We start from the raw sequence: 13,070 nt of genomic DNA on the forward strand, positions 1-13,070 counted from the left end.
AACACTTCAGTCATGTAGTACTTCTCTGACCTTATCGTTGATTACTTTAAAATAAAGATAAATCAAACCTTTGATAGTAGAGAGAAATGACTGCTTATACATGTTTATGTATCTTCTGAACAGATGATCCACCCAGACCGACTCTGACTCCGCCCACACTGAAGGTGAAAGAGGGAACCTCAGTGAGTTTGAACTGCTCTGCTCCAGCTCCCTGTCTGTCTCTTCCTCCAAATCTGACATGGAGCCCCGGCCTGGGTGAAGGTCAGGAGACCCTGCAGGAGAATCAGGACAAAACTAAAGTCAAGATCTCTGTGCTGAACTTCAACGCATCACACCTCCATCACGGACAGGAAATCTCCTGTACTGCTGTCTACAGAAAACAAGATGGCAGCACTGAGTCATCTGTGAACACCAGTTTAACAGCTGACATTACATGTGAGTATGTTTGTCTTGTGATTAAATTGATTACATAAAATACATGCTTCTTCTTCTTTGTTTGTTGTTCTGTAATCATTTAGCAAACAGTTACGAGCATGGCCGTCACCTGGGGTGTGCATACTGCCATGTGTGATTACCTTTTTTTCTCTCCACTCAGATGTTTGATTGTAGATGTATTCATTGTATGAACAGGGTTTGTTGTTTAGCCTCTACATAAATGATCTAATAAATGAATGCTATTAGGTCAGACATCCTAATGTACGCTGATGATACTATCATTTTTGAACATGCAACAACAAACCAGCAAGCTGCACGTAAGCTAACAGCAGTGATGACTAATGTCACACAGTGGTTTAATAACTCCTGTCAATACTTAAACATAAAGAAAACAATCTGCATGTTTTTCACAAAGAGGTCAACAGATCATTTCACACTCAGTGTTTTCATCACAGGGTTAAAGGTCACAGTTGTGTCTGATTATAAATGAATGTAACACTGGACTTTAATCTCCCATTTCAAAAACAAATTAAGAATGCAGTGAGGTTCACAAATGACAAACAGTTTGTAAATGCAGACTGAACAGTTTATATATTTGTGGATTTCTATTAGTCTACGTTTACAAAACTATAAATATTTGTGTGTGAATCAGAAATACATTTGTGAATCTTATTTTTTTATTTGTGGATTTGTTTTACATTTATATAGAATGAAATATATTTGTGTGTGCATTGAAATACATTTATGAATAATTCTGTGTGCATTTGTGAATATTGAGACTGATCTAACTCCATAACAGCTGTCCTCCACAGCTCATTGGTGGGTTTATTTACACGAGCTTCATGTTGTTGTGCTGTCGTCAGATGTTGTAAGTGCTTAAGGAGTTTTGAAGTCCTGTTTTTTGCAGTATAAAGAGTCCTGGTACTGGGACACAATTTACATTTGACAATGATGTTCTTGTTATCTTTCCTGTCAACAAAACTTAAGTAATGGGAATATTTCCAGCCACTGAATGTAAACTTCCATCTTTCAAGCTAGCCATGGTTGCCAGGTATGTGTGACAACAAATGACAAAACAAGCCCAATGGCCAAAAAAAAACTACTCTCGGCAGCACCTAAAAAGAAGCCCAAATCCGCATATCTGGCAACCATGAAGCTCGCTACCTTCCTGCTTGTCTGAGTGCGCAACAAAATTAATCTGGGGTTTGTTGCATAAATCTGAAGTGGGGTAATAACAACAACAGTAATGTAGTAACAAATTATTTTTTGTGTGGGTAACTGTAATATTATTACTGGAATTCCATTAGTAATTTGTTACACTTCTTGTTACTTGTAAAAATGATATTATTACTGTAACGCGTTACTAGTGATACGTTACAGCCCAACACTGGTCCTACTAGCTGTTTCTATTGATGTTTAGCAGGGCTTGTTCAGGATAAAGGTATAACATTCTCTATCCCTCATCACAAATAAACTATATATTCAAAAAATACAACTTTATTTTTTCTCTTTTCAGATTCACCCAAAGGGACCACAGTGTCAGTCAGTCCCTCTGGTCCAGTGCAAGAAGACACAAATGTGACACTGACTTGCAGTGCTAATGCAAACCCAGCTGTAAAGAACTACACCTGGTACAGAGCTGATGGAGGCCAGGAGACTTTCATGGGGACTGGACGTGTTTTAAACATCAAAGCTTCTAGGGAGAGAGGACCTTTTTTCTGCAAGGCTGAAAATGAAGAGGGAAGTGGAAGATCGAACAACACACAGATGGATGTTCAGTGTAGGTATTGTTTGAAACATTTGCATAAATGCAGGTAGGTCAGGCTTCTTTTGTGCAGCGTTTTACAAATGAGGAATGTAAATAATCTTTGTTAATAATGAACATCTTTAGTTTGTACAGATGTTTAAAGCAACTACACAGAGGATTTGAAGCTTTTCAACATTGAGTTGCACAACAATGCACTGCTGGAGCAAATATGGTCAAGGCTACCCTAAGGCAGCAGAAAAATTACCTCAAAAAATCTAATCCATCAGGTACCCCCAAAATATTCTAGATTCATACTGAATCTTTAAACAAGCTGTTTTGTCAGATGCACTACAAACAAACAATGGCATTCTTATAAGCATGGGACTCAAGATTATATCACGCAGCAACCTCTGGTTTTTAAAAAATGGAACTGATGCAGAAGAAAAAAGAACCAGAAGTCCCATACACACCCCGTATTATAATGTCCACTGGGACAGCAGAAATGGACATGTTAGACTCAGACTTTCTTTATTTTCATTCAAACTTGTACTTTCAGTGCAGATAAGAACGACATTTTGTTGCATTTGACTCGTTAGTGCAGGATAAAAACAGCAGCAAGTATTCACATAGAAAAATAAGGTGCAGATATACGTAAATAGATATAAAAAGAAAAGCTATGTATAAAATGTATATACAGATAAATATATTGCACGTTTGTGATGTATGTTATATTGTATTTTACAGTCCAGTGAGGTAGTCCTATGTGGGGGTTTGAGGGGGAATGGAGGGATTCTTTTTTTGTGTTCAAAAGTCTTATGGCCTATGGGAAGAAGCTGCTACAGAACCTGGAAGTTCTGCTTCGGAGTCTGCAGAACCTCTTTCCAGAGTCCATCAGCGAAAACAGTCCTTGGTGGGAGTGGGAGGTGTCTCTGCTGATTTTCTGAGCCCTGGTCACGCAGCGGATTTTTGCGATCTCCTGGATGGGAGGAAGTGGACTCTTAATGATCTTTTCCGCCGTCCTCACCACTCTCTAAAAATATATATTTTGGTCTGATTAGTTATTGTCTTTATCGACTCACACTGTAAGCGGAGTGAATTTTCTCATTACTCACCAGTTTTGATTTTATGATGGTTATAAGGCCTGAAATGGTATTTGTACCACCTCATGGTTCAGTACATGCAGTGATAAGACAAAGACGACTGAGTGGAGAAAAAAGGCAATCCCTCATGGCAGTATTCACACCCTAATCCACTTTCCAGTAATGCTCCAGACTATAAGCTATTGTTTTTTTTCTTAACAAACAAAAGGAAGTAGCAGACACAAGAAAACACAAGAAAAAAGTAATATTGTACACAGCAAAGCAAGAAGACCCGCCTAGTTTTTTAAATCAGTTGTGGGGGAAACTTTGGGTTTGCAGTGCATTTGAACATATTGAACATTTTAATGAAGTCGCCATTTCCCAGAGGTGCCCATTACCAGTAATAAAACAACAAATAACCAATTTTAATTGGTGTTTTTGATCTAGGTATAAAAAGCTCAAAATCTAGACTGACAGATATGGCCTTGCTTCTTTTTGACAAATGTGACTAATGTCAAATTCATTGTATGCCTATATAAATAAAGTTAAGTTACTAAGTTAAGTTAAAGTAAAGAGTAATAAAAAAATATATAGGCATATTTATTTAGCCAGCAGGGCACATAAAGATATTTTGACATTAGTGTATTCATCCTATTTTGCATCATAGATCTGAATCTGAGAAGCAACTAGCAAACAAACTAAACATTTTCTATAAATTCAGTGGAGTAAGAAGTTTTTTTCTTTAAGTACAAGAAGGCTTTTTAAAATGTGTACAGCACTAATGTAGTACTGTACTTCATAACTTTCACCCACTCAGTCGTTAAATGTATCAGAGAAAACTAGTGATAGCTTGTTAAGCTAATAAGGCATGTAAGAATTGTGTTGTCAAACGGTCCAGTTTAACGGTGACTCATGTCTCGCGTTGCTCTGTGAGTACTGTTTTGTATCACCTGTTGTCTTGATGCGCGTTCCTAACAGAGTGTTAGCCCTGCCTGCAGGTAATGTTACGGATTATCATTCTCCTGTATTTCACTTTGGTCGGGTAAATAAAGTTGTGCACCGAAGCCTAAAAACAAATCCTGATATGATGGGCAGTGCACGCTGATGTTCTCTACCACAATAAAAGCCTCCTATACACCGAGCAGACTTCATGTAGCAGATCAAAGTTCTGACTTTATATTCAAAATGCCACACAAACACAAAACTACAATTGTAGTCATCACAAATAAACTACATATTCAAAAAATACAACTTTATTTTTTCTCTTTTCAGATTCACCCAAAGGGACCACAGTGTCAGTCAGTCCCTCTGGTCCAGTGCAAGAAGACACAAATGTGACACTGACTTGCAGTGCTAATGCAAACCCAGCTGTAAAGAACTACACCTGGTACAGAGCTGATGGAGGCCAGGAGACTTTCATGGGGACTGGACGTGTTTTAAACATCAAAGCTTCTAGGGAGAGAGGACCTTTTTTCTGCAAGGCTGAAAATGAAGAGGGAAGAGGACGATCGAACAACACACAGATGGATGTTCAGTGTAGGTATCGTTTGAAACATTTGCATAAATGCAGGTAGGTCAGGCTTCTTTTGTGCAGCGTTTTACAAAGGAGGAATGTAAATAATCTTTGTTAATAAGCTTTGAGAAAGAGAGGCCCGTTTTTCTGCAAGGCTGAAAATAAACTGGGAAGTTTTCAATCAAACACAAGACAAATAGATGTACATTGTAGGTGTCATTCATCAGTTACATTTTTCAAAATGTATGAAAGTCTCTTTGTTTATCTTTAATTTGCTTTGATTGGAAACTTTAAATCCATAAAATCTTTCTTTTGTAGAGGATTAACTTTGTTGTAAATAAAGGGAGAAAAGAGTTATAGATAATGGATGGATGGATAATTTACATAGATAAAGTATTTAGTGCCTTTCTTTTAGGGTGGTGGGAGATCACTTTGGGTAATCCACCCTGAACGACCTGAATGGTAGGGGAAACACTGTGTTATATATGAGGTTCTATAATTAAATTAGAGACGAGCAAATGTTAACTTTACCCCCAAAAAGGGGGTAAGAGTAAGAATGTGCATATCAAGTAAAATTACAATCATTCAAATGAAATTGCTTGCGCGAGCAATATTGTATCCTGAGAGGACAAAACCATGCTTTGAGCGCAAAAAGAAAAATCCCCTCGCGAGCGAGCAGGAGAGAGCACTGTAGTTACACGCTCAGGGTGAGATTTTGCTCGTGCTCAAAGCATGGTTTTCTCCTTGCAGGATACAATATTGCTCGTGCGAACAGATAAATTCTGCAAGTGAATGCTGTGCAAGTGCTCACAAAAATAATATGCATGCGTGGCTGTTTGAGTTACACGCACAGCTCCTTTAAATTCGCGCATGGATCTCGTCCGCACGCAATTTTATTGGCTGGGATAAAATGCCATGGGTTGGTGATGGAGATGTGACATATAAGAGCAGAGTGCTGTTCCATAAGTGGAATTGTTTTCAACTGACAGCTAAGTAAATGCGGCCTCAAGAAACTTATGAGTGCTGAAAACACTGAACTACATTGGTTTTGTATTGAAAATAGGCGCTGCCAGCGTTAAAAGCGCCCTCTGTGGACACAGGCCCAGAATGAAAACCGATTGACATGGAGGAAATTGAATTTTTCTTTGCCTCATTCAATTGGACACTCACAGCTGGTCAACTTTTATTTTTTTATTTTTATAGCCATAAGCCTTATCTTTTACTTTTGCAAATTTGATACAGCATGGCTTTACTTGACTCTCTACTTGTCTCTCTTCCCTACATCCATTACAGATGCTCCACAGATCATGTCCTCATCTGATTGCACCAAAACTGCTAACCAGGTCAACTGTTCCTGTGAGTCTACGGGAAATCCTCCTCCCACTTTACAATGGAGTTTGGATGGGTTAGCTGTCAATCACTCAGAAGAGTTTGCAGTCAGTTATGAGCATCGAAATGGTACAGGCGTGAGCTTCATCACCATGAGTCAAGCCCAAAGGAAGGATCACTTCATTGTGCTTTGTCGCAGCTCAAACTCTCTGGGATCTGTTGCTCAGCGATTTATTTTCTACAGCCTTCCAACATCTGCAGACAGTCAAGGTTTGTCTCTGAACTGAATATAACTTTTATTGGTAAGCGGCACATTTCACAATTTGTTCTCATAATTACTAAGTATTAACAAGAAAGCTTTATGAATGGGTAAGTGGTGAAGAAAACGTCCTCTGGAGAGCTTAAATATGTGAAAAATGAATTATTATTACATTATGCCTGAATTTACCAAAAATAATAATCTCGTTTGAAGTGGAGCTTCAACCATAATCCCATATTGTCCTTTGTATGTTTCAGTGATTTTGCCAGTCTTCATCGCCACCATTGTCGTCTTCCTGGTGCTAGTATGTGCTCTACTCTTTGTTATCAGGTAGGTTAAGAGCAAATCAAACCAAACCGTACAGAATACCACTATGCAAAATATTTAAAAACCTCCTACTGGGACTTTTATATTCTTTATTTGAGTGAAGATACAGATTCTATATGGTGTTCCTCTGGTCTTCAATTTAAAATCTTTAACATTTTAAGTATTTTTTTGGATTATGAGCAGACCAAGTCTTATCCAGGATATTTTTATTTTTCAAATGTCAAATGCTGTGGATCGAAAATGTTGCCAATGTATTTGTGTTATTTATAGTGTCCTCTGCTCTGCGTCTGTTTGTGAGACATAAACATGAATATGCAGCTTTATGATACGCCAAAATGACTGGAGAAATGTCCGACCTGTGATTTAACGATGTACCACTGATCTCTTTTTCTATTTTGCTCACGGCAACTTTGGGATTAAATATGAATGAAGGTCTGTAGGTATTTAAAGCTTTTGGTACTTTTAGGTACTATCTAGGGCCCGACTGATATGGGATTTTTGGATCCAATACCAATATAAGGGAGAAAAGAAATCTGATACCGATATATATCGGCCAATCTATCTTTGATCTTTAAAGATGCATAGATATACACACATTTTTTGCCTGGATCCTTTAAACACAGCTTTCAAACACTTTTGGAAAAGATATATAATGAAGACAATCATTTTTTTATGTTGAACAAAAGCCTTTATTGGCCAGAATAACAACAGTGCACTGAAACACTACACTTTACTTGGAAGTTAAAAAATATAAAAATAAAAAACTATATAAAACTAAATATCAAATTTAAGTTGAAAGTATCAAATAAAACATGCTCCTTTCCTTTGTGAAGTAGTCCTGCACCTTACTTCTTCCACCCTCAGCAACCTGAAAAATAAAAACATTAAAAACAATAAAATTACGTATTTCTCTGGCTTTGATAACTGTTGTAAATATTAGACATAATGCAATTACTCAACAATAAAATATATAAAACATGGGTTTAGTCAATATTTAATTCATATACATATTTTAATGTGAACATTAGCAACCACATTCTACCTTATATCTTTAAACAAAAACATGTGAGAATTACAACAAAATGTTGTGATTCTATGATATTAATTATTGTAATTTTCTTTACTTATACAAGTTCAACTTCAGTGGAATCATACAATAGAAAAGAGATAAGAATATCATGAGTAATATTGAAGAAAAAGAATCTTTTTTTCCCACTATCAAACACTCAGCTGCAACATCCAGGCCATTTGTGTCTACAAATTCCCTTTCTCTATAATCATCAGCTGACAAGCCTCATTCCTTTGTTACGTGGAAAAATCCCGAAAAATCTAGAATATGATTGACTGCTCATATCAACACCTTGCTGAACTGCACAGGCTGCTGCTGAGCTGGTCTGTGTTAGAACCCAGAGCTGCTGAATAAACACTAAACACTCTGGAAAAGACGCTGGGTTCAGTCAAGTACCCACAAGTTACTGATTTTTCTCTCCCTTTATTGGGAGTAGCCTTGCATTAAGATAAACGGACTAACGTAGCTTGCGAGATAATTCAACACACTTTAGTGTCAAACCACCACAACTCTGCTTTCTCCTGAGCTGCAGCTGTTATATAGCAGTGATTCCCCTTAACTTCCCATTCGTTCAGCTGCAGCAGAGGGACAGTACACAGCCAATAGCTGGCTAATTATTAGCTCCTCAATGTATTTACAAAGGTCTGTTATATAAGCATGAGCAACAAATGGGTACAGTTATATAAGAAATATGTTGAACAAGGGAATGACATAGTAAGTGTGTATTAACTCCGTTAACCAGAAATGTTTTGTACAAACTTACCATCACCACGCGACTCCTCCGCTCTGCTCATCTCATCTGTGATCCTTCCTGTAGTGGGTAGTAGCCTAGTAGTACAGCTGACATATCCCATCATGCTTTGTTGGACTTCATACTTTGTTAGATTTTTAACACACTTTTCATGTTTCAGAATATAATCAATCAATTCAAAATGTTACTGGAATTCATTTTATTGTTGTGTGTCCTGTACAGTGACTGTTGTACATGCACACATAACAATGTTGTTTCTGAAATGCTGCCTGCCACCAACGAGAGCTAGAGCTCCAGTTAAAGACTAATTCTCCACTACCTAGATGTAAATCAGCATAGTAGACAAATGGCATCTCATAGCACAGAGAGGTTTGACTGTATTTTGAAAATTGAATAAAAGTTGTATGTAGGCTATCTTGTGTTAAAGTGGCGTATCTTGACAAAAGTGTAAAAAGCACAGGCATGTGGAAGTTAAAAAGGCTATATGTAACTTTTTACATGTATAAATCGTTTTTTATCACCCATTAATAAGTGAACGGTTAACTGATGTGAAAAAGTAGATGTTCACTGTCTATCTGTGTTCCCCGTATAAAAGTTTCCCCGGATCGTATTTTCCTTGAAAACTCCAGGAAGTGACATTTTATGCACGTTCTCAACGTCCTCCTCACTCTGCTCTGCTTACAGAGATCAACAGTACAAACTCATCACACACTCCCGGTCTTCACCTCCACAGCCAGAGGCCGCCTTCCACACACTTCTATCCACCCTAAGAGCTCTCATAGACGGACAAACTCATCACACACTCCTGCTCTCAGCTAGTGCTGGGCGATATATCATGAAGCTCGATTCGATCGATATTTAATTAATGCTTGATATGGAAAAGGGAACATTGATTTTATTTTTTAAACTACTTCAAAGTTTTCTCGCGATATTTCGTTGCTCCGCGAGATTTCTGCAGCAGCGCTTGTTGCGCGGAGACGAAAGGGCGGAGGAGACTCCTTCCCCTGAGTAGCCTAGCTCTTGTAAGCGGCCAACACGGAGGAGAAAGAGAAAGATGCGAGCGAGGCCAAATTACTTTGAAAAAAAGGGCACATAACGCAGGGCTCGACATTAGAACTGGCCCGCTGGCCCGGATGAATGATTGACAGAGTCTGGGCCAGCTGGCCATTGCACGTTCAGCTGGCGGCTTCACTGCTGTCACTTCAGCGAGCGCGCTAGCTACACTCAAATTGTACACTCGCACTCAGATTTTAGCGCAGGTTTTCTCTACTAAAACACACGTTTGGTAAAACGGTTTTAAAATCATCATATCCCGACAAAAGCCGAGCTAAAATCAGCATTCAAAGAAATAAAATCACCAGAAAAGTTGAGTGACAGCAGGGCATGACGAAAACTGAACGGAGAAGAGTTTCAGCCACAGTGGCAGACAGCTGGAGGAGCTGGAACACACTGCAGCTAAATTTCCCCTTAAAGTTAAAGACTAGATCCTGGTAAAGATAAAAGTTATTCACAAAGCATCTTAGCTCTTATGAGAGCTCCGAAAGTAAAGATCTAAGGAGGAAGAGTTTCTCACAGAGAAGAAAGAAGGAGAGAAAGGTGATCAGAAGAATTCCAGCTCTATCACAGTCTCATATTAATATCAGATTAAGTAGACTCTTACAGTTACCAGCATGGTGAATAAACAGGAGCATATAAATATGAGAAAAATACAAAATATTTTCTATAATTAGAGCTCAATTAATTAAATAAAAGTTGTAATTCACTTTTGCATCACAATGGTTCAAGAGTAAATTGGTGACTGTTATTCTTCGATCAAAATTAAAGTTCCTGGGCCAGTGATTACAATGGTCGGGTGATATTTTTTTTCATACATTGGAGATTCAGTTTTATAGGCTACATTTATAAACTTTAATACGATAAATATAGAGTCATATCGAATATCGACATTAGGCAAAAAAATATTGTGATATCAAATTGAGGCCATATCGCCCAGCACTACTCTCAGCCGAGACTGTTGTTTGTAGGATGGAGAATGAATACAGACACACAGACTCCTTCACAGACTTTCACATGTGTATGACCACTTACCTCCTCTGTAAACATCATGCTGGTAAATATCCAGTGTTTCGTGGCCGATGATGATGCTCGCAAGGGAGAGCGATCAACAGGTTACTGGTGCAGTTCGCCTGACGGCCATGCGGTGTCACTACTAACGCAGTATTTTTGAAAAGTTACATATAGCCCCTTTAACCTGCATGGAGGACCAAAGGCTGGTAGTGCTAGCACTGTGAATGCTAGCCACACGTGGCACAACATTATGACATAATTTTTTCTGCAGACGCTGTGATCCTGTGTTTCGAGAGCTGTGAGACATCTTAAAACAACTCAATTTAGTTTTCTGAATTTTTTTCTCAACTTTAAACTACCAGTGGGAACAACAAAACTGTTTACAGTATATTCATGTAGGTTTATACTATGCTGTTTTTTTCAGGGCTCAGAGGACTCAACACAACCTGCTTAAGAGTCAGGGGTCAGGTAATGCCAGCACAGTTGCCATGAGCCAACATCTACCAAGTGGAGAAGGAAACGAGGTACTTTATCTTGGAATCCAGCAGTTTTCTACTTAGTGTGACTTACATAAGCACAACAACCAACCAACATTTTATTTTCAATTGTAGGAACCCAACAAAACAGATGAGGACATTTATGTCAACACCTATGAGCTGAAGAAACCAGGTGTCACCCAACCTGCAACTACCTCTGAGCCAATCAGCACCAACTTACCAAGCTCAAGCAGAAACAACACAGAAGACGCCAGCACAAGTTCAGAGAAGAAAAACGAGGAAAGCAAAGATGTGATTTACACTAGTGTGACTTGGAGGAGCAAAGGGAAGAAGGAGGGAGGAAGCTCTGAGGACACAAATCAGTCAGGTCGCTCCTATCTGGAGGAGAAGCGCTTAGAGGGAGCATTGAATTTTGTGAGCAATGCAGTAGAGATGGTAAATCTATATGACGAAGTGAAGCCTAGAAATGTGAGGAAGGACTCTGAATGTGAATATGCTCGGGTTAAATTTAGAGAAAAGAGTGTGATGCAGACATAGATTACAGTTCAGTCAGGACCACTTTGTCAAGAAAATGTACTTCATTCAAATTATTTATATTCAGCGGTATGGCTCTGTTTTGGGATCTCCCTGACCTTCCACGTTCTTAAGTTGAATGCGTAAGGCAGGAGCAGCACACATACCTGCCCTTCCTGTGCATACAAGGAAAGCTTTAGGCAGAGATAAGCAGCAAAGCCAAACAGAGCAGACATCAATGACATGCATGACATTGATTGATGCAAGTCATTGCAGCATAAAAGGAGGAGCTGGGGTGGAGGAGGGCTGCAAATGTGGCTCGCAGAGGGAGCAGCAAAGAGTAGGCAGGCTAGAGCAGTTTAAATAAGCGGCATAAGAACTTTTGGCGAATAGAATGCTTTGAAGTAAATCAGCTGGCCATCAGCTGATGAGGCTTGTGTGAGATCAGCTGTTACCAAAACTCTGGCATGATAGTAGAGCGTGACTCCATTCCCTGCCTGAACCTGAAACGAAGAAACATAGTGACTTCAGTTCTCTTGTGCTGGATAGCTGAATTTTTTTTTTTTTTATAAGTTGTGTCAACGCTGAAGGCATTTGATCCTCAATGAATTTGCAGCAACTACTGCAGACCCATAACCTGCAGGGTGATGAAGAATGACTAGTTGTCCTTGGTCTCAATGCAAAGAATTAACCAAACTGTGAGCACAAAACAGAGGCACATTTTAAATGAAAATCAAGTTAAAGTCGTCAGTCAAGTTCGGTGTGGAAAAAACGTCTAAGATTTTATTTGAAGGCCATATCACCCAGCCCTAGTTTCAACTTTTCTTTTGCTTAATTTTTTATTTTATTTTATGGAAAATAAACAAGAAAAAAGAAAATATACATTCAAGAGAGCAAAACAATATCAAAAGTTCTTAAATCAGCAATAGAAATTTAGCGTAGCGTTAGTTCAGGAAGGGAATCAACACAATGCTCTATATGTCAACCAAATTAAGTGAAGCTTTTGAAAGCCCCTTAGCAACATCTTTCAGCTATCTTCAAATTGTGTGTCTTTATACCATTGCCAAGACTACCACATAGCATATAACACAAGTGTAACAGGAAATAGAAAAGCAAACTAACATTCTGCCAGGTACAAAGCCTTGTTAAAAAAGTTTGAATTTAGAGTGCCTTAATGTTTATGTTCTTTAAGCTAGTGACAGGTTTTGTTTATTAATGTATAAAATTATTCAAATTTCCACTTTTTTTTAACCAATAATAACAAACAAAAAGTTAATTCGGGGTCTCAGTTGTTAATTTTGTGTGAACTTAGAATAGATGTTACTAAGGAAATGACTAATGAGCAGCTTGTGTAAATAAATGAATAAATGTCCCAGTAACAAAGGTTTGACTCGAGTCTGATCTGTTTGATGCAAGTCATCGCTTCTTTTTCACTCTAGATTCCTCTTTCTATCTTTGGCTGTTACTTTACAATATGCGCATTT

This window comes from Labrus bergylta, chromosome 8, assembly GCF_963930695.1.
Source record: "Labrus bergylta chromosome 8, fLabBer1.1, whole genome shotgun sequence".
Lineage (NCBI taxonomy): Eukaryota > Metazoa > Chordata > Actinopteri > Labriformes > Labridae > Labrus > Labrus bergylta.